The sequence below is a fragment of the Jaculus jaculus genome, chromosome 3 (genome assembly GCF_020740685.1).
Source record: "Jaculus jaculus isolate mJacJac1 chromosome 3, mJacJac1.mat.Y.cur, whole genome shotgun sequence".
NCBI lineage: Eukaryota > Metazoa > Chordata > Mammalia > Rodentia > Dipodidae > Jaculus > Jaculus jaculus.
In genome coordinates, this window is record NC_059104.1 from 185,722,673 (window position 1) to 185,748,717 (window position 26,045).

The 26,045-nt window shown below is 38.9% G+C and overlaps 1 non-coding gene and 1 pseudogene across 1 annotated transcript; one reads left to right on the top strand and one right to left on the bottom strand.

Moving 5' to 3' along the window:
- LOC101609997 overlaps positions 1–24,330 on the bottom strand; it is a 147,930-nt pseudogene extending 123,600 nt beyond the window's left edge.
- On the top strand, positions 4,617–4,807 carry LOC123459974. The gene has a single exon (XR_006636703.1). It is a non-coding gene; the product is annotated as a U2 spliceosomal RNA (small nuclear RNA).
- Positions 24,331–26,045: the final 1,715 nt, after the last annotated feature.

Consider the following 26,045-nt stretch of genomic DNA (forward strand, 5'->3'; position numbering starts at 1 on the left):
GTGTTTCTTACTGGAAGAAAAATGCAATTGTTCCTTTTACTCCACAGTTCTTACAATCTTGCCCTGTCTAGTCTTCACATTATATATATGACTAGCAGCCAATTGTGTTGGTGTACTTTTGTCATTCCAGTACTTGGGAAGGTAAGGCAGAAGAACCACTTTGAGTTCAAGACTAGCCTGGATTCCAAAGCAAGGCTCTGTCTCAAAACACAAAAGAAAAAAATAAAGATGAGGGCAACAGGAGGTGGAGGAAAAGTGAACAAGGAAGGAAAGGAGACAATGACCTCTGTTAAAGCTGACCACAGCCATTTTGCTTAAAGCATGAAACACAGCTTCATATCCATCTACAACTTTCCACAGTGATGGTGAAGTATGGCTAAGCCACAGAATAACAGGAGTCATGTAATGGCGTGTTTCGTCTTTCTAGAACCTTTTTTTGGCTAGAAAGATAGCTCAATCAGTAAGGTGCCTTGCAGTCATGAGGAGTTGAGTTCAATCCTCAAGACACATAAACAAGGCAGGCTCAGTGAAATACACTTGTCAGTGCCACGCTGGGGAGGTGAGAAAGGAGGATCCCTGGGACTCAGTGGGGAGCTGGTCTAGCCAATTGATGAACCCCAAGCCAATCAGACATCCTGTTGGAAAAAATGGAAGGTGTTTCTGAGGAACAAGTTTATTCCCTGCCTCCAAATGTATGCACACACACACATATGCACACACACTTGCATACCACATATGTACTCCAAAACACATACAAGTAAGAAAAGAATTCTTTTAATTTGAATTTTGTTTGTTTGCTTCTTCTTTTTCTTCTTTTTTTTTTTTTTTTTTTTTTTTTGCTTCTTTTGAGTTTGTTGTACGTTATTTGAAGGGAGGTGTAAGCTAGGCACCAGCGAAATTTTCAGAAATACTCATAATTCAGAAGTGTCCAATACAAATTAGCTTTTAGAAATATTTCTATTTTATTTTATGTATTATTTATTGTTTTTTATTAATTAGTTTTATACTCAGCAAATACAGTCAGTTTGGTACCATTATTAGGTTCATCCGTGACCTACCTCTCCCCTTGATCCCCCCTTGTTGAGGTATATGGGTCATGCATTCTGGAGTTAGCCCACAGTTATGGATAGGATAAATGTCTCTGCATATCATGACCCAAGATGTGGCTCTGACATTCTTTCCGCCCCCTCTTCCACAAAATTTCCCTGAGCCATGTTGGGTTCATGTTTGGTCTGCTTCAGTGATGAGGTATTGGGGGCCTCTGGGTCTCTGATTTGGTAAAAGTTGCTTTTTCTCTATGTTGATCTCCTTCACCCTTATGCTGGTACCCGATTCACCAAGAAAACCTTCACCAGGCCCTTAGAGGGAACACCTGAGCCACAAGACACTGGAGAGAGTATGATGAAGACTGACCTTAATCTTCTACAGCTTCTCTCCCATCCTCTCTCTCTCTGCTCTCTAATTCTTATATATTATTTTATTTTAATTATTAATGTTTGCCTTACAAATCTCCTCATCTACTATATTGCCTCACTCCTACTTCTCTATTACCTCTACTCTTTTCCTTATTAATAATATTATCAAAATTAATCCTCATCCTTGTAGAAAACCATAATTTAAAATCAATATTTGTGTAATTTAACAAAAATTTATATTTTACAGCCTGAAACTTCAATGATTTGAGAAATAAAATATAGGAAATGCTAGGTTTGCTTAGTGGTTAAGGTTCTTGGCTGCAAAGCCAAAGAACCCGTTTTCAGTTCCCCAGGATCCATATAAGCTAGATGAACAAGGTAGCACATGTGTCTGGAGTTGGTGTGCTGCAGCTAGAGGATCTGGTACACCCATTCTCTCTCTTTCTTTCTTCTCTCTCATCTCTCTCTCTCTCTCTCTCTGCCTCTATCTCTTTGTCTCTCAAATAAATAAATTTTAAAAAATTAAATAAAATATGGTGTTTGGAAATGTAAACATGCTCTTTCAGTCTCATCTTTATAGATATATTATATTCTTTGCTCTTAATGTCACTGCACTGTTATATTTACTGACTGATACAATGTAAGTATAAGTTGGCAAATATCTCAATGTCCAGCTTTTAATATGCTTCTACTTTTATGCTCTAGATAAATAGGAATCATTGATTATAACATTATAGTCTTTAAAACGGCATAAAGTTTCATTTAATATGTTTTGATAATATACAAATCTAGCAGAAAATGTGAAAATAAATGTAAATAGAGCAGCTAATAATAATATTAGGAAACTGGGTAGAGTTTTGAGAGCAATGGAGCATTTGGCTCTGAATAGGCCCCCCAAAAAAATTCCTAGGAAGTTAGGACGTGGGAAGCATGCAAATTCTAAAGATGTGTGGGCACAGGAAATGGGAAGAACAGTGGGCAAAGGCAGTTTGGCTAACAGCTTGATGAGTCAGTGTCTGATGTCCTCACAGATCAAGGTTTCATCTCTCCTTGAGAGCCTGCGACCAGACTAAACTGTCTGCAAAGTAAACTGCCCAGCATTTAATCTCTATCAGAACAACTGTGTTTTTGTTAAGTTCCACTATGTTTTGCAAATCTTCCTGGGGAGGAATACAGCACAGCATCAGAAATAATTAATTGATTTTATCAACAGAAGAGGATATAGAATCCTTTAAGAGACAAATCTGTGGGCATATGAGGAAGTTCCTAGATTAGGTTAACTGAGGTAGGAAGAAACATCCTGAGTGGTACCATTCCATGGGCCGAGGTTGTGGGGTTGGAAAAACAAGAAAAGGAGCAAGTGTGTTGAGCACTCATGCTGATTCTTCTCTGTTTCCTGTCTCTGAACTCAGTGTGACCAATCCCTTCTTGTACCTGCCTCCCTGACTCCCTCACTATGATGCACTGTTGGGAGCTATGAATCAAACCTTGGCCATGTTAACAGAGACCACCATATAGCAAGTTAAGTTTCTATTTCCTCATCTAATAATCTATTACCAAAAATGAAGAAGCCATTATATCTGGGTGATAGCCTCTCCTGGTGCTGCCGGTAATTGATGAAGAAACAAAGAAATTGCATTTAACCAGTAACCCTGTGATCTCTGGCCTGATTATGACTCCTTCCCCTTACAACCCTATAAAAACCTATGTGTAAAAATAAATTTGGAGACCTTGACAAATACCTAACTTGGTCTCCTTCTTGTGCCTGTTTGCCTCCCCCCATTCAGGTTAGCTTCTCCTTGAGTCCTTGTTCGACTCCCCACTGGCCAGGGCAAGTGGCACCCAATGTGGAGTCCAAGGTACGAAGAAGAAACCTGAACGTTGCTCGAGTGGATGGCCATCCCCGCCATTGGATCGCCACCCCACCAGGGGGATGAGTGAAGATCCACATAGAGGTCACTGCAGGCAGTCTGCACCTGTAATACAGACCCGCACTGTGATCACCACAGAAAGCCCGCCTGTGATACAGATCCACTAAGGTAAGACAAGCGACGAGTTCTAAGGCAAACTATTTAAAGACTATTCAGTCAAATTTACAAGACACAAGAACTATGGGGTTTCTTTTTGCACTTCTTTTCATCCTTTTACTTTCGTTGGCACCATCACATGGAATTGCAACATAGCGACAGGGCAACTGAACCCTCTTGGCCAGGGCTACCCTCTGGCATTGGCTGAAGGCCCCTAGCTCCCTGTGTGAATCCCAACAGCCCATTCGGGCGTTGGCAAAGACCTCCTATCTAGCCTCTCTTCCTATCAACAAAACTGGGTACGCGACAGCCAGTAAATGCTCTTAGAGCGGCTGCCAGTTCTTAAAATTGCGGTCAGGCTCATGGCAGTCTCATCGGGGAACCCCTCCCGTGCCGGTTCTCTGACTGGGAATGTTGCCCTCTGGTCTTCCCATTTCTCCTCTTTCCTTTTCTATCATGGGACAGACCCCAAGTAAGCATAAACTGTTAAAAGGCTTAAAACTTCTCTCAAGGCATTAGGAACATGGGTTAAAGAAAAAAAAAAAGATTTAACAAAGAGTAAAAAGGAGCTAATTGCCATAGTAAAAGATATTTTAAAAACACAAGGAATTGAGACTGCTTCAAGTTCCTTTTGATTTTATCAGGAGGATTTGTTCTTTTTATGTGTGTTTATATGTGTCTATGTGTGCTCATTGTGCTTGCTAGTCATGTCATGTTTGTGACTGTTTCTAACTAAAGAGAGGAGATGGACGCAGGTGACATTCCTTTCTCTTCTAGAAAACCATTTCAAGGAAATCAAAGACCTAAGCATAGAAATTAAAATGGAAAAGTTAAATGTCTTTTATAGGAGTGAATTTGCCAGATATTTGTTCTAGGTCAAGTTCACCTTACATAGAGGATTATTAAAAACAGCAAAACTTCCTCTAAAGAGGTAACCCATAATTTGTCAGATATTTTTAAAAAGATTGTAGTGTCCTGTTACTTAAAAGGAGGAGGCAACTGATCTGACTTCTGAGCCAGCCTGCCTCACAATTTGCCTTAGTTACTCCTAATAAAATCATTTCCAAGTGTGTTATTGGTATTAATGATATCAAATTGTATTAAGACTACTTTCTTTTTAGTAATAGGATTAATCAATTTGGTGTAATTTTTTAATAGCCTTATAAGAAAGATAATTTCTTCTCAGCCTTTTGGCTAAGATCAAGTGTAGTATCTGTTCTTATCAGTTTAATATCTGATATGTCCTCTATCCGAGGACAATATATTAAATGGATTTTTGGAGCTTGGAGATAGAATAGAAGCTTGCTCGGTCCACTCCATGCATCAACCTGGTATTGCAGTACTTCCAGGAATGGTGCACCCTTTTTGGGGAATTAAAAAAAAAAAAGATAATTAATGATGGGGTGAGATGAATTGATTGAAGGAACTGGGAAGGAATTTTTCAATGATTACTTGTTAAAAATGCCTTTTGAGTGGTACTTAGACCAGAATGTTAAAGTATATAAATAAAGGTGTGCAGATGTAAAAAAAAAAAAAAAAAGAAAGAAATTTTCAGGCCAAACCTAAACACCATGCCTAAAGTTAAAGGTTTTTAAGCTGTTTACAAACTTTAAGAACAAGAACAAAAGAAAAACCCTAATTTTCAGGCTAAAATATGTTGGAATAGCTTGCTTAAGTTCTGTCAAATTTAAGTCATGGATAAAACATAAAATTGTTTTATGTTTATAAAAATTTCTGTGGTACATAAAAATCAATAGCTATCAAGTTTAAGCAATAATGATCAGTTGCTCAAATATACTAACTGTCCTTTTTTATTTTATTTTATTTTATATTTTATTTTATTTTATTTTTTGGTCTGGAGTAGCTGTCATCCAAAAAAAAGCACTATGAGCTCAAAAAAAGGCAAAGAGAACTTGCTTGGCCACTGTGTTGTTGACATTCTACATCCTGTGTTCTAATGTTCACTTTGTAGCTTATGTGTCAAGTGGGCAGAAAACCAGGGTACTGTTAATTTGTAAAGCACCACATCATGCTTTTGCTTGTATTGTCACTTAATTTATGTTCCTATTGTAGTTACATCATGGTGAATAGTGGTTATTTGCTTTTATATCCTAATTTTGAGAATTTTGATCAAAAACATTTGAATTTTATGGCAGTGAGCCACACACCATTCAAGAAAGAAAAATAAAATGGGACCTCCTCTTTCCCTCCTTGTTGGGAACCCTTTCGCAGCAGGACTTTAGCAAGACTTTAGCACCTACATGTAAGCAACATTATGTATATTCAGTGTCAGAAGCCATTTGGCTGGCCTTGTATCCATAGCTCTGGGCCATTTGGCAGTAAGACTTTAGCAAGACTTCAGTACCTACATGTAAGCAAGATTATGTATATTCAGTGTTACTGATAAGAGCTGGCCATTCCTTAAGATTTGTGCTTGTATTGTTGGGATCAAAGGATTTGTTGGTTTCCCAACCTTGGGATAGTCTTTTGTACTGAGAAGTGATTGAAATGTAGAAACTCTGTAACAGGAAGGAGTTTTTGATAGAAACTTGTGTGAAGCTCATGGAACTTTTGTCCATGGGAAAACTGTTTGTAAGAAGATATAAAAAGGAATGCTGAGAAATAAACCTTGCTTCAGTCCTGAAGTGGAGTCCTTGCTTTCATTCTTTCCTGTCTTTCTTTAATCCTCACTCCCCATCAGGCTCAAACCCTTTCAGCTGGCAGGATCTGGCACCTCCTCTTTCCCTAATCCATCTTCTTCCACCCAGTACCTAATGAGGTTTCCAGCTTGCTTCACTTATTATTTCTCTTTCCTACTTCCAATAAAGATCACCTTCAAATTCCCTTCTGTGCTAACTCAAACTATTTTATCTGTGAGAATGGACTCTTTCCAAGAGGCTCTGCCTCCAGTGATATCAGAACTCAGTCTCCCTGGGGGTTTAGTTTAAAACTAGAGCTTTGATATCTTTTGTGAATTCATGCTGGTGTTGAGATTACTGAACTCCTCTACCAATTACAAAAAGCCTGATGCTTTTTCTTAAAGGTCACATCCCTATAGCACAAACATGGCAGGGATGATGGACTGAGAGAAGTAAAGGTCAAATGGAAAAGTCCAACAGAAATTATGCAAAATGCTCATAGGAAATGCATGATGATGAAAGCAGATCTTTAGTAAGTAAGGCAAGCCCATGTGCAAGGTTATCATTCCTATAACGTATTTTCAAGATCATAAGCATCAATAAATCAGACTAGTACTGAATTTTAAATGCCTGCACTTTGGTATGTGATATATTTTTCATGTATAAATTAATGAGATTATAAATGATTTAAATTCCTTTCATCTTCTGCTCCATCCTCAGTCCTTTACATCTGAAAGTTCCTTTTTTTCATAGGCTTGGAGTAAGTGTGCGTGTATTTGTCTATGCATGTGTACATGCATGTGCATGTATTTGATATGTGCATACATGTGTATCTGTGGGCTCTTCCTTCTAGTTCTTCCTTGCAATTTTCAGAAGTTTAGATGGTGGACAATTCTACTTACCTACTCTGGTATTGTCTGCCATTTCTGCTTCATGATACACCACTGGGCATTAATGAACAAAGTCTGCTGAAAACCGTTTCTTAAAACCATCTGACATATGTAATCAACTTTCAAGAACCTTTTCATGTTCTCTACTTCTTGCATTTCCAAGTATTCATTTAACATTCTCATCCCTATCCCCCACTCCAGCCTCATTTCTTTTATCAAGTAACACTGAAACAAATACCATTCGCAAGGCCTGTATTATGCTATAAATAACATTCTTTTGTTTGCCTCTACTTATGATTTTTTAAAAAATCTTGCTTCACAAGTATGCTTTTGACCCCAAGCTAGCCAATTTTGCATTTTCTGCAAGGACTATAAAAGACAACTTCCTTCCAAATGCTTAATCATAAAACATGGTGTTTTTATTACACCACTGCTAAGTACCAGAATATATCTGATACTCAGTAAGAGCAGGTGGGATAATTAAGCTGAAGTCCTAAATTCACTGCTTTGTTCTCCACTGAGCACCTTATCTTCTGCTAAATATTGGCCTTCCTGTGGGCTGGGATCTGTCCTTCAACACTCTAGCACCTGGATTAGTGTTTCTTTGTAATACCATTCCTGTGAATGTGTATTACTAAATTTACCAAGTTTAAATATTCAAAGAATGGCATGTGACACATATTGAAAAATCCTTGAAAACGGACACCAACTAATACACCATCCTTCTGCAGAACTTGCTTTTCATATGTTAACTGTTAGATAATAAAATCACTTATTAGAATGTCAGAAAATATTTTTTCCTAAGAAAAATACAAATGTGATCAAATGATGAAAATTTCCAGGAAGAATTTTCTTTTGTTTTAATTCTATTTGTGTGTGTGTGTGTGTATACCAGTTTCTCTTGCCATTGCAAAAAATTCTCATTTGGCTTTATGCGAATGGTTGGGTAACTGGTCCAGTCTGGCATGCTTTGCAAGCAAGTGCTTTTAATGTCTGAGAAATTTTCCCAACCATTGGAATTTGTTTCTAACAAATATAATAATAATAAAAACTCACTGCCCAAGCACACTAAAAGTATGAGAACTAAATTGATTATGAATTTACCACCTATCTGTGGGTCAAATATCTAAATTATCTGTAGAATTGTGACTTTAAAATGTTCCCCTCCTCATCTTCCTGGAACACTGGGATCTGTCATACAAGAAATATGTACATCACAAATTGTGCTTTAAAGTGGATTTGTAACATTTTTCAAATAAAATGATGAAGTTATATCTTAAATACTTGAATTTAGCTCTAAAAATACTAAGAGTAAAGAAGGAGGAATGAAAAATTTTAAGATTGTGGTGTGCTGTGAGGCACTGCATGGCATTATTTCCCACCTCTAATACTACAACTGACACATAGGACACTGAATAAGAAGAATGCTTGCAGTGGGATTATAATGGGCTGAACAGTAAATTGGATTTCCTTGCTCTGTTTCACAGACCCAACTCAACTGGGTTTCACTCAGGTGACTGTCGGTACATTACTTCAACCCCTTTGCCTCCATGTCTGTACAGTATAGAACTACTTTCCTTGAGTCCTGGGAGCCTTGAAAGCGTACAAGTGTTCTAAGAACCAAGTTTTATTGTCAATTATACCTATATTCCGTTTTAACCAAACTCTTTTCAACCAGATCTTTTTGAAAAGGTGCATTTCTGATTGGGAAATTTTCATTCTTCAGTAAATAGCTGAAGTCTCAGCACAGCTGCAAATATTGGTGGACAGAAAGTTGATTTCCTCACATAGTATAAACACAGAATCATGAATGAGAGATAGATAATCAGATTTTAATGACACTATTTAAATACAGATTTAAGTGTCACATGTATTTTACAATCTCATGAAAGGCTCAAGAAGAACAAATGTATACTCATGAATCCCAATGAATATGTTCACAGAAACCCAAGACAATGCAATATTCATGGTCTCAAACTAGAGTGTGGGGAAAAAATCTGAACTGTGGAACAGAGCCCAGTATGGGATAGAGGAGTGCAAGGGCTGCTCTAGTGTGAGATGAGCAGCAGTTACAGGGGTGAGGAAACGTCAAACAGGCCCAATAAGATGCCTTGGCCTGTGACTTTCACAAAATACAAAAAATCAAGTTGTCAAAAGCTGATGAGATAATTTATGTGGTGGAACTTGGAACTAAACTATAGATTTTCACATGCAGTGTATCTTTAGTAGTCATAAGAATTTGTGGAGTCACTTCCTTTGTAATCAAATGTACCAGTTTATCAGCTGTTTTCTGGAACATGTCTAGGCCCCTTGATATTAGAGGCATTCTTAAAACTACTTTCAACCATAGGGCTTACAAAAACAATTCATTTTCTCAGAATAAAGTCAGTGTCCATTTTAGAAATAGGAAAATTATTTTTTAGCAGACTGAAGTAATCTCATAAATGTAGATTGCCATAAATACACATGCATGTTTGTGTATAAATAATATGTGCACACACATACTTTACTCATAACCTTCTCCCACAGATGAAATTATTTAAAAATTATGTGTATTTTCTAAAGATGACTTTTCTATGAAGGCATTGTGAGCAAGAGGTTGCTGGAGATTTTACTATCAATTTCTATAGTAGGTGTTCACAGTTCACTTCTGGAGAAATATCCAATGTGTTTGATGCTGTGTAGTATTTTTGTGTTCTATATCACTAGGCTGCAATCAAAAGCAGAGTAAAATGCAGATCTCGGAGAGAGGAAATTACCCAGTGGTTAAAGGTGCTTTCTCTGCAAGCCTGCTGGCCAGAGTTAGTATCATCCACACTAATGCAAAATCAGATAGGATACAACAGCTCTCAGGACAGCTATTCTTGCCCTCCCAGTAGCAAACAGAGAACCTGTCTCCAGAAAAGGTGGAAGGGGAGAACCAGCACCCCGGGTTGTCTTTTGTCCTCCACAAACACATGCCACATAATTGCCCGTACACATACTATAAGCATACATAGACACATACATGCAAACAAATAATAAATGCAAATATGGTTCCTGGTCAGGGTTTGAATATTTTGGGTGTATGATCTTGTGGAAGGTCATGCCCCCCCTATCTTGGTTCTGTGTGGTTATTAAATATAATCCCATGTATAAGAAGAATAATGTAAAACCCATTGCTCCTTGGAAGCATGTAATAAGCCTCAAAAATAGGGGATGTCCAATTTAATAGGATTTAGTAAACAATGTAGCTGAACTACTTATATGGGCCAAATAAATTACTGCATGTTTTGAAACATATAGCATAAGATGATTTTAATATATTTATTAAGAGAAAGTAGATGAGCTGAATTTAAAGAATCAGTGTAGGAGAATTACGGAAATTCAATTACAGTGTGCGCTCTGACACCTCAGTCCATCTTATTATCCAAAGTGAATTACAGTGAGGGCCTGCTCTATGGAGTTAACCTCTGTGGTTCCCAGTTCCATTAGATCAGTGTGCTGGACTCCATGGTAATTGCATGCATTTCTCTCATGCCATTGTTCTTGTTAGGGTGTAAGTAGTCTAAAAGGCCATTGCTCAGCTGTGGCCCAGTGCACCGTTACAGCTTCCTGCTAAATATCTACTGTCTAGTGGTAGGTTGGGACAGGCTCCCAAAATGGAGTCACCATGCAGCAACAGAGACATAAGGAAGTAGATTATTCACATTCCTCAGGAAACTGCACAGCTATTATCCCTTTCTTGCCTAACAATGCCCCAGGTCATGACTTCCTGCCCCCTTATCTCTTAAATTGCCTGCTCACTGTTCTGGTCTCACACCCTAGCTACTTGAAATGGCTCATGTAAAAAAAAAGGGGGGGGGGTTCTTTTCCTTCCCTCACCTTCCATCAACCGAAGAGCCCTATAAAGCCTACTATCTGGAATCTCAGGATGGCTATGCTCTGCTCTTGAGAGTCAGTCCTGGCAGCTCATGTTTTGCCTCAGAGTGGTCTTCATGGTCTTGGTCACTTCCGCACCCTACTCCTAGACACTGGGACTTGACAATTCTGCGATAGCAATTCAAGACATGAGACCAGTTATGGATTGGGGTGTCCCAGTACCTTAGTGGTAAGGGTCATAGGCGTGGAAGGTTATGCTCTTATAAGTCCCAAACATGAAAAGATTTCTCCTAAAAGGCAAAGCTGTATGATAATTCAACTTGTAATTCTTGAACCCTCCAAAATTTTAAGGTTTTTAAAATGTCACTTAAGCTCATTTTCTATGAATGGCTTCCTGGTTATTTTTCTTCTTTTCTAAATGAGATACCTGCTTTTACTTGTTCATGTTTTATTCTTTAAAAAAGTAGGCAATAGACAACTAATTTAAAAGCTAATTCATAGTCATCTAATGCAATAACATGTTCTAGACATACTATGTGTGAAGAAATCTAAAATAAATTGTACTGTGATTTTTTTCATGGCTTCATGTAGTTGAAAGTGATTGGTGTCTCATCAGTGGTTTGTATCATGGTGTCAATGTGACATGCACCCTCATGGGCTCACATGTTTGAATCACAGAAGATGAATACTGTTCAAGAAGGCTATGGAACATTTAGGAGATGGTGCTTGCGGGAGAAGGAGATCACTAGGGTTGAACTCTGAAGTTTTTTAGCCCCATTCCACTTTCTGTCCACCCTCGGCCGTCTTTGACTTCAATGTGAAAAGCAGGCCTGTCCTGCCTCCCATGTTACAATGGACTATATCTGCTCAAATGGTAAGCCGAAAGCCCTTTCCTTCTTTAATTCCTTCTGGTTAAGTATTTGTTCATAATAAGTTGTTGTTAAGAGACAATAAACATTACATGTAAATCTTAGCTCTCCCTGGTGAAATGATTAGCTTGAAAACTAAATATGCCCCATGACAGACCACAAACTATATTTGAAAGAAATGTGTCTTTTTAAATCTTAATTTAGACTTTTCTGTTTCCATGTGTGTCTGGTGGCATTTCTACATGTAGGGCTTTTCTAAGTACAATGTGTAAGTGGAAAGGATTGCAGAAATGTCACAGTGTCAAGAAAGGAACTACACAGGCTGCATGAGATTCGCCTTGGAGAGGATGGTGGCATGGTGTCACATTTGTTCTCTGTCATCATTTGTGGTTGTAAAGCTGCATTTGATGTTCATGCTGAGGTTTCTATGGAAAAGAATCATCTGGTTTCATATGTTCATTGGTTTACCTATTACTGTTTGCAGTTATTCTATATCAAGCAGAATAATTCCCCTATCTTGTTTTCTTGAAGACATGTTGACCTCTATCAAATAATCTACCACTTCACTAATTGGAGTCTTCCTTTGGTGAACAGCTGCATGGGAGGGCAAATGTAGCTTTTGCAAAATCATGTGATTTGAAGAATAAGTACAAGGACTCAGTTAACCCCAAGTCTGGGGACATTCATTGTCCTTTTGCTAGTTTTCTTCCTCCTCATTATTTGCTGTCCACTACAGGACACTCCCCCACCCCTAATCTTTCGGTATCCTCTGCAGCCCCACGCTCCACCCGTCCCTACTCAGCCACTGAAGGAGCAGCTTCTAGTTTGGAATACTCACATTACCACAGCTCAATGGCGATTTTACTTGCCACTGTCATTAAACAGTGTTTTTTAGAACATTTTAATCTTAATTTTATAATTGCTTAGTAATCTAAGGAATTCTACAACTTGAAAGCTATACATATATTTGAATTAGTTTCAATTATGAATATTGATGATGTTTTTCATTTTTTTATATTTATTTGAGAGGAGAAAGAGAATGAGCATACAAGACCCTCTTTGCCATTTCAGATAAACTCCAGATGCATTTGTCAATTTGTGAATCTGGCTTTATGTGGCTACTGGGGAATTGAACCTGGGCTGACAGGTTTTGCAAGCACACACTTTTAGCTGCTGAGCCATCTACACAGCCTAAGATGAATTTTATTTTTACTAAAAATATAAAATGGAAAGAAAAAGAATTTTGTGATTCATTACTTGTTTTATAATGGCCAACTTTTGTGAGAGTCTTTCTTTTTCAAGAAGAGACACATGCATTTAAACTGTTATCTATGAAGAATCACCTCATTTCAGAACACTTTTCTATTTCCAGATTCCACTGGTCTTGTACCAATAACTTAAAAAAATATTAGAACATAAAACTTGAATGACAAGAAACATCATCTAGGAGCAAATATGGAAGGAAGAATGATAATATGATTAAAAATGTGAATGGAAATTTTGAAAATAATGAGAAAGTCATATTGTAACTCAAGAAAATATAGTTTTTAAAAAATTTATTTATTTATTTATTTATTTATTTATTTATTTATTTATTTATTTATGTGAGAGTGACAGACACAGAGAGAAAGACAGATAGAGGGAGAGAGAGAGAATGGGCGTGCCAGGGCTTCCAGCCTCTGCAAACGAACACCAGATGCGTGTGCCCCCTTGTGCATCTGGCTAACGTGGGACCTGGGGAACTGAGCCTCGAACCGGGGTCCTTAGGCTTCACAGGCAAGCGCTTAACCGCTAAGCCATCTCTCCAGCCCAAGAAAACATACTTTATGAATAACTAATCTATTCTCAATTCATATGCTAGTCTTACCATTCAACATGAGTATGCTGGGTTCTTCTACAAAGAGGCTGGTGGGTTTACTTCAACGTTTTCTGATTTGTCTGCCTTTGTATATAAAATCCCCATGTCCACCACAAATTAAACTAGGATGCAGTATTAGTTACTTTTGTTGTTGCTATGGCAGTGTACCTGACAAAACAACTTAAGGAAAGAAGGGCTCATTTTAGATCACAGTTTAAGAATATAGTGCATTGCCCCAGCCAGTGGGGAGACAAACAAGGACTTGAGGAGAAGCTCACCTGAGTGGGGGAGGCAGACACAAGAAGGAGACCAAGCTAGGTATTTGTCAAGGTCTCTAAGTTTATTTTTACATATAGGTTTTTATAGGGTTGTAGGGGGAAGGCATCATAATCAGGCCAGAGATCACAGGGTTACTGGCTAAATGCAATTTCTTTGTTTCTTCATCAATTACTGGCAGCACCAGGAGAGGCTATCTCCCAGGTCTAACAGCTTCTTCATTTCTGGGAATAGATTATTAGATGAGGAAATAGAAACTTAACTTGCTATATGGCAGTCTCTGTTAACATGGCCAAGGTTTGGTTCATAGCTCCCAACATCTCCTCCCTTCTTTTATACAAAAAGAGGGGGAGGCCTGCTTTGTAGCAGTGAGCATTAACCAACTGGGGGAGTAGGGACCCAACTCCTCCCATGGGATGTCTTTTTCCCACAATCTTTGGCCCTTGGTACCTTTTGGGGAGGGGAGGCAGGACCTATGTGGCCAGAGAGTGGGGCACAGGCTTAGTGATAATGGTTATGGTACCAACTTCCATGTAAGCCAGGTTTTTCTCTCAGGGAATTCAGAAGCATTCAGAAAGGGACCTTCCCTTGTGGTGCTTTGCCTTGTACCCATGTTGGTCCCCATATCACACTTACTTTATTGTGAGCTGATATGCACAGGTTTGAATCCTATGCAGCTCCTAAAGGAGGGGTAGCTATTTGGCAGGTAGACCACAGTGATAGCAGAGGTGTAGAGGACAGCAGTATAGTAAATGAGTACAGAATGTAAGATCAAGGGAGCGTGACAGCTGCATGTGGCAGGTCTTCAGTGGCAACGCCTTTATCCTCTAGCTCCAGTCTGTGATAGTGGGCCTGTAAAGGCTGTATCTTAATGGCTTTAATCTGTTGACATATAAAAGACATGATTTTAGTTATAATAATGGGTCTGATTATGAGTGAGAGGATTAAGATAAGTAGAGGTTCTTCCAGCTTTGTACTGTTAGGGAAAAAAGGGAGATTCCCTCAGGGAAGTCTTTCTTCCCTGGATATGTGAGATGTCCCTGGAGGATCATCAGCTTGTTTTACAAGTCTCTCTGGTAGCCATCTCGCAGCATCTTCTTTGGTGTCAGACAAGCATACTGATCCTCGGCCCCAAATGAGTACTGGGTCTGGGCCATTCCATTTTAAAGTTAAAGGATCTTTCCACATGGCTTTGGCAAAGGTATTTTTTTTTGTATTTGTGTGCCAAAAGTGATGAGCAGCTGAATTTCCCTGAGTATCAAGGGTTAAAAAGTTTAGGACAAAGAAGGCATGATGAAGGATATTTCTTGGAGAGCCTTTTATGGGATATAAATCACCCATTTTTAACTTTTGGAGGGTATGCTTAATAGTTTGATGGGCTCACTCAACAATTCCTTGACCCGGGGGATTGTATGGCATGCCTGTAATATGTTTAATTTGTAGTTGATGACAGAAATTTTGGAATTTTTTTTCCAGTATATCCAGGACCATTATCAGTTTTAATAATTTGGGGCTTTTCCATGACACCAAGGCAATTGAGTATGTGAACAATGACATTTTTTGAAGTTTCTTCAGCATGGAGACTGGCAAAAATGAATTCACTGAAGGTATCCACAATAACATGGACATAGTTAAGATTACCAAATGAGAGAACGTGTGTTACATCCATTTGCCAAATCTCATTGGGAATTAAACCTCTAGGATTTACAAATAAGTGGGGAATGGGTAGGAGGGTGACACAGTTTGTGCATTGTTTGACTATCTGGCGAGCTTGTTTCCTAGTTATTTTAAAAAGAAGACACAAGGTTTGAGCGTTAAGGTGATGTACACAGTGAGCTGCTTTGGCCTGGGCCACAGAAGAAAGGCCCCTCATGTCAGGACAGCCTTTGCAAGCATTTTCCAATCATTTACTGAAAGCCAATTATCACTAAAGGCCTCTAGTAGGGTCATGGTAAAGGGAGCAGTAGGTCCATAAGAGGAAACAGCACTTTTTAATTCTTTGATATGTTTAAATTTTAAATGGTGATGCTGTTGGGGCTTAATAATAATACTTTTGTTCCTGCCTGGCTTGCTATCATCATCTGAATCAGTAGATTGTTTAGAGTGCTTATCTCCTTCAGAGCCTTCCTCCCCTGAATCTGCTTCTGCCCTGCTTGACTCAGGTGGTGAATGGGTTAAAGAATTTGCTCCTGCTTTCACTTGGGTGCGTGTTATTGGAAATGCATGAACAGTCTTAAGTTGTTTGATTTTAGCTTTGATGTGAGGCACAGGGGCAGGAGAAGGAAAGCAGATTTTTAGGTCTAAGTCATGGAGTTGTTTAAGTAAGGTGGCCTTTCTTTTTTAACTGCAAGGAGAGTTTTTTAGTGATTGGGCTTCCCAGGGAAGTTGGCAGGTCACCTGACGAGTGACTGCTTCTAAATCACAATTGAGAGTTACAGGGGCACAGAAGTGACGTGACTTACGCATGTGAAGATAAGGTGGAGGGTCTGCTATGGGGGCTGTGGGAGGTGGCCAGTCAGGGTTGTGATATCTAGTAGCCTCACCCTCCAGCACTGATCCCTCATCTAGGGAAAGAGGGGTATTAGGGGGAGGGGTAACTGCAGATTTGGAGAGAATAGGATAAATGGATTTAAGGGCAGGTGGGTCATCCTCAGGCATAGGAATAATGACAGAGGGGCACTGAGAAGGGGGATCATTTGTCTTGCCTAGCGCCTTTGCCTGGGAGCCGCCACTGTGGAGCCTGCCTGGAGGGTGGGGCGGCTCGGGGGAGGGAGCTGCTGCAGCAGCAGTAGCCGCTGGGGGATCCTGATGGCTGGAAGTTAGTTCATGAATGGGAGGGATTTGGCTAGGTTTAAGGATATTTTAAGAAAGAATTCTCCATCCCTAACAACTTTTGAAATGTCCGGTGACACCGGTCAACCTGAAGTACATCATTTATTAAGTTCCAATATGAGGAGATTTGAACTGGGACTTTTTTAGGGCCAAAAGTCCTATAGTAATCTTTTAAACAATCTCCCACTCTCCCCCATCTTTTTTCATCAATGGTACCTTCCCAGGGAAGCCATGGACATAAATCTTCTAAGAAGAGGAAAAAATGAACAAGATCTTTTTTTCTTTTTTAAACTTTTGCCCCACGAGTCTTGAGGGAGTCTTTAAGTCCCTGGATGAAAAGTTCCTATTTACATAGGGTCTATTCCATGATAGAAAAGGAAAGAGGAGAAACGGCAAGACCAAAGGACAATGTTCGCAGTCAGAGAACCGGTACGGGGGATTCCCCAGTGAGCTTGATGTGAGCCTGACCACAATTTTTTTTAATTAATTAATTAATTTATTTATTTGAGAGTGACAGACACAGAGAGAAAGACAGATAGAGGGAGAGAGAGAGAATGGGCGTGCCAGGGCTTCCAGCCTCTGCAAACGAACTCCAGATGCATGCACCCCCTTGTGCATCTGTCTAACGTGGGACCTGAGGAACCAAGCCTCGAACCGGGGTCCTTAGGCTTCACAGGCAAGCCCTTAACCGCTAAGCCATCTCTCTAGCCCCTGACTACAATTTTAAGAACTGGCAGCTGCTCTAAGAGCATTTACTGGCTGTTGTGTACCCAGTTTTGTTGCTAGGAAGAGAGGCTCTATAGTAGGTCTTTGCCAATGCCCGAACGGGATGTCAGGATTTGCACAGGGAGCTATGAGCCTTCAGCCAATGCCAGAGGGTAGCCCTGGCCAAGAGGCTTCAGTTGCCCTGTCGCTATGTTGCAATTCCATGCGATGGTTCCAACCGAAAGTAAAAGGAGGAAAATAAGTGCAAAAAGAATTCCACAGTTCTTGTGTTTTGCAAATCTGACTAAATAGTCTTTAAATAGTTTGCCTTAGAACTTGTCGCTTGTCTTACCTTAGCGGATCTGTATCACAGGCGGGCTTTCTGTAGTGATCACAGTGCGGGTCTGTATTACAGGTGCAGACTGCCTGCAGTGACCTCTATGTGGATCTTCACTCACCCCACGGTGGGGTGACGATCCAATGGCAGGGATGGCCATCCACTCGAGCAACGTTCAGGTTTTTTCTTCATACCTCGGGCCCCACATTGGGTGCCATTTGCTCTCGCCAGTGGGGAGTCGAACAAGGACTTGAGGGGAAGTTAACCCAAATGGGGGAAGGCAAACAGACACAAGAAGGAGACCAAGCTAGGTATTTGTCAAGGTCTCCAAGTTTATTTTTACACATAGGTTTTTATAGGGTTGTAAGGGGAAGGAGTCATAATCAGGCCAGAGATCACAGGGTTACTGGTTAAATGCAATTTCTTTGTTTCTTCATCAATTACTGGCAGCACCAGGAGAGGCTATCACCCAGGCATAATGGCTTCTTCATTTCTTGTAATAGATCATTAGATGAGGAAATACAAACTTAACTTGCTATATGGCAGTTTCTGTCAACATGGCCGAAGTTTGGTTCATAGCTCCCAACATTCATGTTGTGATTCCAGAATCACTTTAACTAGAATTACTCCTCTGAAGTTTTAGATCAAAGTGTCCCTTCACAGGGCTTCAAAAAAGGCATGAATGAGGAGGTTCGAATGTGAATATAGAAATAGTTTCCAGTAGTATAACTGGAATTGAAAGCTGGGAAGAAGTGCATTAACAAGAAGTCATCAGAGAGCATAGAAAAAGATACTGGAGTGGACACATAATGATGCTAATATTAGTTCTTTAAGAAAAGGAAGAGCAATTGAAGATGCTATCTTTTCTTGACACCTGAACAGAAAGATGCTTATGCTTAAATAAATGGAACCCTTAGGTTGTAATTGAGAATTTATGCAGTTCAGGAAAGCATACAAATATTGTTGAGGGACAGAAAAAAAATAAAAATATGTGTCATGTGTCTATTTCTGATATCTACAATGACAAGAAGCATCATAGAAAACTAGCTTTCAGCATGTTAAATGCAGTTGACATAGTTTGAGGAAGTTATTCTCTTACTGTAATAATGGTAGATATAAAATAAATTCTCAGTGAATATTTATTAAATGACTAAGGTAATTGAATTAAGGATAAAGGAACAGATTGAGCAATCCTCAAACTTAATCAGTCAAAGCTAAACTCATGATCTGGGTGTGGTGGCACAGCACACCTTTAATCCCAGCATTTGGGAGGCAGAGGTAGGAGGATCACCATGAGTTTGAGGCTACCCTGAGACTACATAGTTAATTCCAGGTCAGCCTGGACCAGAGTGAGACCCTACCTTGAAAAACAAAACAAACAAGCAAACAACGACAACAAAAAAAACTAAGCACATGAATATTATCTGCTTTATAAGGTTCCTGAAACGACTAAATAACATACATGTGAATTCCTGAGTTAAGTCTGGCACATAGGACTCATTCTACATTGTCATTTGTTCTAGTAAGCGGTAGGAAGTTTGATGACACCAAGAACAGGTCCAGCTATGATATCTAAGCACAGGTACTGAAACACCCATTCTGAGGATGCTTACTCAGAACTAACACATTTAGTGAACCTTTAATGATTTGGTTAATTCATCTCTCCAGCCCTATTCTTCTTTTTAATAAGTTTACAAAACACAGTGACTAATAATTATTTATTCATCTCAGGAAGTTTGGCAGCATAAATGAAGGTGAGACCATGTTAGGGCAGCACCTCTTTTGAAGGTGGGCAGAATTCTGATTTCCTTGTGTAAGCCCCTCCTTTAGGGAGCGAGTTGACTTTTTGGCTTTCCCCCCGCCTATCAAACATGGAAAAGGTGATGGCATTGCAGTTTGTTAAAGACAGAGCTAAAAGTATTTTAAAACTTCATGTTTCCATTCAGGCTACAGTTCCTCTCCATTGATGAACTAGTTTCTTCAATCACAAGGTATAAAGCAAAGGTTCACAGTACCCTTCAGCTTCCTGATTTCTGTATGGTTCTGATTTCTGCATAACTCTGACAGCTGTCTTCATATAGGTAATTACATTGTACAACATGTTAGGGTAGACAGAGCAGTGGCTCTGAATTGTTCTGATTTCTGTGTAAGTATTGTGCCTGCCTTTTTCTCTCATAGCTGCCTTTATACAGGTAAGTACACAGTACAGAATTTGAAGTAAACGTAGCACTGGATCGGCATGGTTCTGGTTTCTGCATAACTCTCACAGCTGTCTTTATGCTGGAAAACACATAGTGCAGCATGTGGGGGTAGACAGAGCACTGACCCTACATGATGCTGGTTTCTCCTTTACTCTCACAGTTGTATTTATGCAAGCAACTACATGGTACTAATTGTGAGGATATGCAGAGTAGTAGCTATGCACGGTGCTGAAATCTGCATTACTCTCATACCAGTCTTTAGCCAGGTAACTACACAGTGCAACATGTGAGGCTAGACAGATCACTGGGTCTGTGTAACTCTTATAGCTGTCTTTATTTGGGTTTTTATCAAAACATTAGGGTAGACATAGAAGTGGCTCTGAATTGTTATGATTTCTGCATAACTAAAACATCAGTCTTTATGGAGATAAATGCATACTATAGTATGTGTGGATTGATTGATCACTGGTTTTGCATGGTCCCAATTTCTGCATTACTTTCAGAGCTGTCTTTATACAGGTACCTACACATTACAGAATGTGAGATAAACATAGCACTGGCTCTGGATGGTTCTGGTTTCTGCATAACTCTCACAGCTGTCTTTATGTTGGAAACGACACAGTACAGCACGTGAGGGTAGACAGAGCACTGGCTTTGCATGGTCCTGACTTCCGCATAACTCTCACAGCTGTCTTTAAGCAGGAAACGAGTTGCTGCATTGCAACAACTATTCAGTAGCTAAACCATTACTAACCAGTACATTTACACACACACACATGAGAATGTTTTAAAGAAAATTAGAAGGTAATTTGGTAATTTTCAGGATACTCTTTCATATTGTCATTCAGTAAGGAACATCTGATGTTCTACCAGGAAGAACTGAAATTTGGCAGTTCTCAGAATTTTTAAATATTTTATTTATTTATTTGCAAGGTGAAGGATATAGGGAGGGATGGAGAGAGAGAAAGCGAATATGTGGGCCAGGGCCTCTTACAACTTCAAAGGAATTCCAGTTGCCTGTGCCACTTTGTGCATTTGTCTTTATGTGGGTACTGGGGAATCAAACCCAGGCCATAAGGCGATTAGAAGGCTTAGAAACTGAGTGCCTTAACTGCTGAGTCATTTCTACATCATCAGCAATCCTTTTCACCATATAGCAAAGCTAGCTTAATGTACGTTGTTAAACACAGCAAAGATTTCATAATAGCTGGACATTGGGAAGGGGTTCCAAACAGAACCACCTTATATCACCTTTATTTGAAGCATTTCCACAGAGGTTAAAAATAGAAAGCCCAGAGTTAGCTCTGGGCAAAATGTAAATTTCAAAATCCTAAGCCTGTCATTTAAAGCTTGGAACATTTTGTCTCACCTTTCCTTTCTCAGTTTCATCTCTGATTTTACACCCATGCCCAAGGTTATTTTACTATGATGGCCTTCCAAACTCTTCTCTGAAGCCTCTCCTTGCCTCTGGCTCTTTGTACAAGTTGTTACTTCTGCCTGGAATATTTGTCTCCAAACAAGCTAATATGTTCTCTCTCGCAACCCACATTCATAGTCGTCACCATGAGTTTCTAGAGGTACAGAGAACTTTTAATGCCTTTCCATATGTTTTTCAACATCAGTTATCATTTTATAATGATATGTGGATCAATTAATTTTCATATAATTATTTACTTCCTGTGGCTGCATATCTAATTTTTAATTATATAGTATTTTATATTTATTGTTACCATCTATGACAGCGATGTGTTCAATGTTTCCCAGAAACCACAGCTTAAATATTTGTCAAATTGAATTACATTAGAATTATCAAACCTCTAGATTTGAAAGTCTAAAATAATGGATGTTTTCTCTCTTATTTATCATAGACCAGCCAATACTAGACTTAGTTTGCTTTATTGGTGGAATGTGAGCAAACCAGCTACATTAAAGAACACAATATAAAAGTAATCAATTAGTTAGAAAGCACCAATAACCAAAATTGCACTTATTTTGCATTTATATTTTATTTCTTCCCATTTGCTCATCTTGGAAGAATTCTATACCTCAAATTGTATTTTACCCTTATTTACTCTACAGATAACATTTGCTCTAGCTATTTCTTAGTATGGTAATGCAACCTTTACTGGGGAATGTGTATCTACTTTTCTCATTTAAGCACATATTTAACATTTAGAAGCCCTATGATCCACCCACACACTTGCTTCTGTTAAACAAAAGGGTAACAGCAGAGGCACTGTCAAAATAAAAGCATAATGTCCTAGTGGAGCACTGAAGGCACTTAAAGGGCAGGAGAGACGTTGTCTTAAAGGCCTCGAGAACGTCACAGACTCAAGTATACTGAGTGAGCTTTTGTGATTTTAAGAAGAGAGTAAAAATTTCTGAGAAAAATTCATTACTTTTATCTTGTTAGGATTTTTGTTGCTGTTTTTACATTTTTCAGTGCTTAGGGGATGATGTTCCTGTTAGCCTACAGATTTTATTTCATTTTTATTTATCTTATTTATTTGAGAGAGAGAAAGAGGCGTGTGTGTGTGTGTGTGTGTGTGTATGTATATATATATATATATATATATATATATATATATATATATATATATATGTGGAGAAAGAGAGAGGGGGGCATGTGCCAGGGCCTTCAGCCACTGTAAATGAACTCCAGAAGCATGCTTCACCTTATGCATATGGTTTATGTGGGTCCTGGGGAATTGAACCTGGGTCCTTTGGCTTTGTATACAAGCACCGTGACTACTAAGCCATCTCTCCAGCCCAAGCTTTTTAATTTCAGTTTCTATGTTGATGACTTAAATATACATACATGTATGACCATGTTAGTCAAGATATAGTGATGAATAAATCAGTTCAAAATTATGTAACAATTATAAACATATATTCATCCAATTCTGGAACACCCAATTGTTCAAAGAAAGCAATGTATGGAAATAGAGAGAGAGAAAGAGAGAGATTTCAATACTACAGAGCTAGGGAGTTCAGTATTTCTTCCCATCAATGAAAATACCATTTTGTGGAAATGTTAACAAATTCCAGAGTTAAGTTCTACTGTAAATCAAATGGATTTAAAGCATATTCATAGAATACTTCATTCCTATAACTTCAGAATACACATAGTTTCATAGAATATGAAACAGTCTACAGGCAGACCAGACGTTAGCCAAAAAAAAAAAAAAATTAGTCTCAACAAACTCAAAATCATTAAAAATCAAAGCATAGCACTTCTTGGATTATAGTTGAATAAAAACGGAAAACACCTAGGTAAATTTTTCATAGAAATTCAGCAAAAAAGTTTGGCATTACAACAAATCAATGAAGAAATCTAATAAAATTAAATGATTTTTGAAACAAATTAAACCAGAAACAGTCTGCCAAAGTGTATGAAATGCAGGAGAGAGAGTACAAAGAAAAACACAGCCATAAAAACTATATCATTCTTTTGCTAAACAAATAATCTAGAGTAAGCCAAGTGTGGAATCAATGGACTACGAAAAAGCGAAAACCATGAATCAGCTATAACTGGGTAGTTCAATATATGAACACACTACCAGTTGGTTATACTCCCGTCATGTTACCCTCTTTTGTCCTCACCCATCTGCCCCCTTTCCACTGAAGGACTTCCTCTAAGGTGACACGAATACACCAATAGATTTCTTTCTTTTTTTTTATTTTTTTTTTGTTTGTTTTTATTCATTTATTTGAGAGAGACATACAGAGAGAGAAAGAGGCAGATAGAGAGAGAGAAGGGGCCTGCCAGGGCTTCCAGCCACTGCAAACGAACTCTAGACGTGTGTGCCCCTTGTGCATCTGGCTAACATGGGTCCTGGGGAATCTAGCCTCAAACCGGGGTCCTTAGTCTTCACAGGCAAGCGCTTAACCGCTAAGCCATCTCTCCAGCCTCACCAGGAGATTTATCAGTAAGTCTTCCCACCATGTGGCTAGTACATTTTTTTTTCACTATGTTCCATAAGGTTACCTTTATGGAGGACATGTTAGATGTCTCCTTTAGTGTTAAGCTCTCAACAGCCACTTGTTTTCAATTTTCATGAGTTTTGAATCTTCCTGGTGTCTATCGCCATGATTTTAGAGTCAGTTCTCAGTGACAGCAGCACTCATTTAACCACTGCCTTCTCGCAACAGCATCTGCAGATCCTGCTTTGGGAATACATGGGGCATCTGAACAGGTTCCCAGCAGGGGGCGCATCTCAGAGGAAAAGCAAAAGCAAAGTCCCAGACTGAAGTATGCTGCGCACTGTTTCCACACTTATTTTCTAGGTATATTGGGAGAAAAAGATATGCCAAAAATGTGCATTTTGTTTAGGATACAACTGAGGATTTTTACATATGCTGACAAAGACTTCATTTTGCTTAGGACTGCTAGTAAGTAAGTTGATCGAGAGGCTTCCATTTCCGCACACTAAGAGGTGGGGAGAGACAATGAGAAGTGCACAGAAGCAGATGACCAGTGACCAGAATATTACAAATATCAGCCTTGTCTGACATTTTCACCACTGTGCCTTGGGAAAACTGGGAGCAGTATTAGACATTGCTCATTGTTTCAGCATGCAAGTATATTTATGTCACCTGTACTTTAAACTTCATATATAAAGTATGCTATGGTCTAGTGAGATTAAAACAGATTAAGTAAAATATTATAAGGAGCTCTTATAAGTTTGTCTATCCTTCAGTCCTTAGAGTGCTTTAGTTTTTCCATCATAGGTGGCTACAACAAAAATATTTCCATATGTGAAATGTGCCTTCTTTTAAAAATATATTTACTTATTTGCGAGCAGAAAGAGAGAGGAGACAGAGAGAATGGGTGCGCCAGGGCCTCCGGCTACCACAAAAGTGTACACTACTTAGTGCATTGCTTTACGTGGGTACTAGGGAATCGATCCCTGGTTGTTAGACTTTGCAATTAAGAACATTAATTGCTGAGCCATCTCTCCCGCCCTTAATGTGCCTTCTTTAAAAGTATAAGCTAGGAAATAAATTCACACAGCAGTCTGATCTAATGAGGCAGTTCATGCCTATAATCTTAGCATTTGGAAAGTTGAGGAAAAAAAGTAAGTTTGAGGTCATTCTGGAGTACATATGAAGTCTATATTTTAAAAAATAAGTAAACAATAAATAAAAATTTTGACAGTCAAGCATATTTGAAAAAATCTTGGAAATTTTGACTGACAGGGACTTTGTTAAGGTAGCTGTATAAGTGCATCCTGCTCAGTACTTTTATGCATTTGATCACGCCAGGATTCATAGCTGATATCGTAATAGCGCTGATATTGATGTTCAGTTCCATCTTACAGAAAAGCTTCAGGAGATTTATAGACCAGCCTGGTTAATGCAAGGCTCTTTGGCTCTTTGTTTTTGAATCTTAAATGGTTGATGCTTTGTATTCATGTTCCCAGTGTGCTTTCCTGTGGTCTGACTTTATTTTTAACAATGACCAAATCTTTTCAGCCTTCCATAGTTCTTTAATTCTATGATTTTTTTTTTTTTGAGGTAGGGTCTTGCTCTAGCCCAGGCTGACCCAAAATTCACTATGTACTCTCATACTGGCCTCAAATTCACAGTAACCCTTCTATCTTAGCCTCCAGAGTATTGTATAGTTAATGTTTCAAACTCTCTACAGTTGGCTCTGCCAATTATCTGTCAATAACTTATATGTTTACAAATAAGATAAAATGGGTGGGGCTGTGGCTGAAGTCTCTCCATTCAACCTCTCAGATCAATTTTGAATATGATAGATAATGTTTATATGGTCCAGCTTATATATCTACCTTAAAGGATTAAGCATTCATCATACTATTTGTATCACTATTAGATATCTGTGGTGTCTCTGGCCACAGTTCTCTACAGATTCTCTTGGTTTTTCGTAGAACTCTTTCCCTTCTGAAGATACTGTGCTCCCTGTAGTTTTCTCTGTCATATTTGACATTGGCGCATGTTCTTTCTACAGAAAACTTAAGCTTGAGCTTACATTGCCAGTATTTTTCCCCTGGCTTGTTGTGACCATCAGATGTTGTAAGTCATGTATTATATTTTCTACACCAGAGCTTCCTACACCTGTCCCATCTGCTCCTGATGTCTAAAATCTCATACTACAGGTAGTTAGGAGTA